Consider the following 4,232-nt stretch of genomic DNA (forward strand, 5'->3'; position numbering starts at 1 on the left):
CTTTTGAAGAAAAAAATGGAAGTATAATAAAGAAGCCAAGCATACACTTGAAAACCTAGAGAAACCCAAAAGTAGTAAGTTAAAAAAAAAAAAGCATAACAATTTTAAGGCTCACAGACAACTTTAAAGAACAGACAATAAACGATCATAACAAAAACAACTACTTTTAATGTTTGAGAAAATAAAAGTACTAATTAAGAAAAATAATGAAAGTAAACTAAATGTTGAGCTTTTATAAGGTCTGGCTAAAGATGTAGAATAAATGGAATAGTTTTGTCCTAAAATAGCAGGAAAGTAGTGGCCACTGTCATTTCAGCAGCCCCCCAGAACCATCGAAGATAAACAGCAAAGCAAAACAAAACCCAATAAGGATGAAACAAACAAGCAAACAAACAAAAAACCCACATTGTCCTGTTTATCTCACCCTCTTCAAGCAGACTCCTGTGTATGGTTTTTCTTCCGCTGTAGATGAGCGGGCAGCCAAGGGAACACATCAGTGTCGACGGGGCTGTTGACGAAGAATGGCCTATGTCACTCCCTCACCCAAAAGCTATAGTTAATTTTTGTTTGTTTTGTTTTTTAAAGCCTCTACTTGTTAGAGCCTATTTGGGTTCCGAGCAAAATTAAGAAGAAAGTGCGAACCTCCTCTCAAGACACACAGGACGTGCCCCCTACGGTCAACATCCCTTGCCGGGTGATACCTTTACTCCGATGATTCTACATTGACTGACCATCATCCCATCGTCGCCAAAGCCTGTGGCTTACACGGCTTACATTAGGGTCCACTCGCGATCTGGAACAGTCAATGGCTTTGGAGAAACGTACAGTGACACAAAGCCACCAGTACAGTCTCATAGACGGTAGTTTCTCTGCTGTATTTCCATCATGTAAGAAAATGTCCTTTTCTGGTGAGCAGAAAATATGCAAGGAAGTACTCATGTGTGACGGAGCATCAGCTCAGTAACTTCCTCTCAGATGTTTCAAGAATAAAAGGTATTTGAACCGTACTTTTAACGTGGCTCTAGGTTCTGAATTATTTTAAAATCTAGAAATAATAATACAGGTATGCTTTTCCTAGTCATTTAAAATGCTGTCTTATATTAGCCGCCCTGTCAGAATTTTCCAGCATGTTTGAGGTGCTGAGGTACTATTTTTACTCGCTTGTTAAGTGGATAAAGTGGCCCATGCGTTCAGTCATCAATATAACTTCCTCATAACTGAGAATTTGCAAGAAAATACTGACTAGGATTAGATGCCGATGTACTGTAGAGTCAAATTTTATTTCCGCGACTCTGAACACGTTCAAGAAACACCTGCTGAGAGAGGCTAGCTTGTGCTATGGCAGCATAATGGAAGAGTCCATGAGTTTCTAGAAGGGGTGAGTGTTCACGCAGTCCTTTTGAGAATGTTAGGACTGGGTTAGCACACTGCTTGCTAATTGTCCAGTGGAAGGAAGCACCGAAAATGCCCCGATGTAATTATTGCTTACAGCCTGCCTGCTGTGAAAGCATCATTTGAGCGACTCTGTTTGTTGTTGATACTTGAGAGAACACCTTCCAAAGAATGCAAGGCACATAATTACCAGCCTTTAGTGCAAACCCTTTCGGAGAAATTCTCACTTAAATCCACTCTTTAGAGGCAAATTGCAAAGGGGCTTGTAATTAGATGAGCTGCTCTTTTGACATGAACCAACATAGATAATGCTCGATAATTAGTAGATAATTTTCTAGGTATTCCTGGCACTGAATGCTAAAAGCAAAATTAAGTCAGGCAAAGCACTCTGAGAATTGCCTGTGGCCAGTGAGGTGTCAGTGTTAACTGGGAAGAGAGTGGAGGGGGTTTTTAGTCTGGAATTGAATTACTCTCTTTCCATTGTCCGCTTAATGCCTGGGCTGATGATGGCCAATAGCGGAGATAATTTGGTAATTGAAAGACGATTCGTGATGCCAGTAATTTATGGAAAACAGTGCTTAGCTTTAATCACTGGCTTCAGTAAATACTTGAATTGTGGTCAGCGGTGGGATAGAGGAGTTTAGGAAGCTTTTTTGACAACCCCACACGCGGGTCAACAATTTTCAGAGGTGTTACTTCATCTAGTGAACTGCTAATTGGTATATTCGTGTCCCTGTTCCGAGAAACAACTTGATTGGGGTGGGAACCAAACACGCAGGGCTCGGAGAGTCTCCTGCATGTCTATGTTCAGGAACTAAAACGTTACCTCAAGATTCCTCCCAAAATGTCACCAAAGAGACGCCTTAATTACATGTCTGTAATTTGAAAAATGTGTTAAGACAGAAATGGGTCAAGTGTAGGAAAAAGTGGAAAAAAAAAAACTCATGAGAGGAGATCAGAGGAAAGCAACTTAAGACTTTCATTTGTTGAGATTTCTGGAGAACGGCTCCATCCATCACATTAGCCCACTAATGATGGGATGCTCTGGCTAGGCTGTGTGGATTTGAGCCCCATCCCACACCCATCATCCGTGTGTCTGCTGTAAAAGCGCATTTATTTGGTTGGGAGCTAGGAACTTCAGTTCCAAGTCCGGTTTTAGCACATATTCGCTGCACGAGCAAGGTATTCAATGATCCTTCCCTACTGCTCGGCTTCCTAATCCCTGAAAATGGAATGATATCCATGCCTCCATGACACGTGACCGAAACAAGACCAGGTCTTCTATGTTGGAACTGTGGAAGGTTATTATGCAAATGTGAACATTCTCCCCATTACTATCATAGTGTGCGGAAGCCAGGGAATGAAAAGATTGACTGGGAATCAATCGGGTCAGAAGAGATTACAATAAATGCTGAAAGTGTCTTGAGATGTTTTGTCAAGGACACCTGTTCTCGTATGTACAATCGCCTAGCCCCCAAGGAATCAGAATCGCCTTCAGCAACTTCCTGCTCCCTGGGCATCTTCCCATCCCCCCACTCTTCCTGGGCATGATCTCCACTGCCCCATCCTTCACAGTCTCCCCTTTGAGGGCTACAAGCCCTTCCTGTTTCGTTGGCCTGTCCTCGCTGCACCCTTTCAAGAGGCTCTCCCAACCGGTTTAGTTGCGAAATTCTGCATAATCGCTACACTAAACTTAAAATAATTGGGTCTGCAGTCTTGGGCTACATCTCATGCCATCTCATGAATTTGCATCTCATGCCAACACAGACGACTCAGGCAGGAAACAGAGACTTTTAAATTGTGAACAGTTTCAGAATGGGACGCACGGCCACTTGACTTGCTTTTTGTGGGTGTTTCTATGTATTGCACGTGGGGTTCGGGATCTGATTTGGGCACCGGGGTCCCGGGCCGCAGCCGGGACAGGGACAGAGCTCTAAGGGAGCTCACAGCGAGAACCACTGACCTGGAAGGAAGGCAGAATTGTCTCCAATACCACTGTTAGCTCATCTTTCCATTTAGCCTCCCCATGAAGAGCTGTCTGGCAGGACAGACCGTCCTGGGGCTGGGGTGCTCCACGAGCCCTGCAGGCACAGAATCTATGACTTGTGTGTGCATCTCTGCCTGACCTCGATGCCCGTGGACACAGCTGGGGGTGGGATGACATCGGGGTTGGGTGGACTCTGGGGTGACAGGTGGCCCCTCTCACCCACTACAGCCATGGCAGGAGCAGGTGAGAGCGTCATCCAGGTAGTGTGGTTTCTTGGAGGTGAAAACCACCCTTTACATTTCCAAACACATTCTCGTCTCCTTTAGGTTGAAACATCAAAATGAGCTTAAAGGCGTTGAAAAGAAGTAAAGGGGCACCTGGGTGGCTCAGTGGGTTAAGCACCAGGTCATAGCTTCATAGTTCATGGGTCACAATTGGCTGAGGTCATAGTCTCATGGTTTATGGGTGCCAGCCCCACGTCGGGCTCCGTGCTGACAGCTCAGAGCCTGGAGCCTGCTTTGGATTCTGTGTCTCCCTCTCTCTCTGCCCCTCCTCTGCTACCGCTCTGTCTATCTCTCTCAAAAATAAATAAACACACACACACAAAAAGAAAAGAAGTAAAATGTTTCTGTTAGTGGGTAGGTGAACTTGAGCCCTGTGGGCTCTTTCAGAATAATTCAGCATGTGCTGAGATTACGCATACCTAGGAGAGAGGATTCTTCCTAAGGAGGAGGTCAAGTTCTCACACTCCTTCCCCAGGTGTTCCAAACCCAGAGTTGGGCAGGTTTTTTTTTCTTCCAGTTACAAAGGTTTATCCATTTGTATCCATATTATTTCATTATATTATATATAT

At 44.3% G+C, this 4,232-nt stretch overlaps 1 long non-coding RNA gene across 1 annotated transcript; it reads right to left on the bottom strand.

The window, feature by feature from the left end:
* Nucleotides 1-397: 397 nt before the first annotated feature.
* On the bottom strand, nucleotides 398-3,762 carry LOC109493154. The gene is made up of 2 exons (XR_002744892.2): nucleotides 3,356-3,762; nucleotides 398-508 (listed from the first exon to the last, which is right to left on the bottom strand). It is a non-coding gene; the product is annotated as an uncharacterized LOC109493154 (long non-coding RNA).
* Nucleotides 3,763-4,232: the final 470 nt, after the last annotated feature.

Source organism: Felis catus, chromosome A1 (assembly GCF_018350175.1).
Source record: "Felis catus isolate Fca126 chromosome A1, F.catus_Fca126_mat1.0, whole genome shotgun sequence".
In the NCBI taxonomy this organism is placed as follows: Eukaryota; Metazoa; Chordata; class Mammalia; order Carnivora; family Felidae; genus Felis; species Felis catus.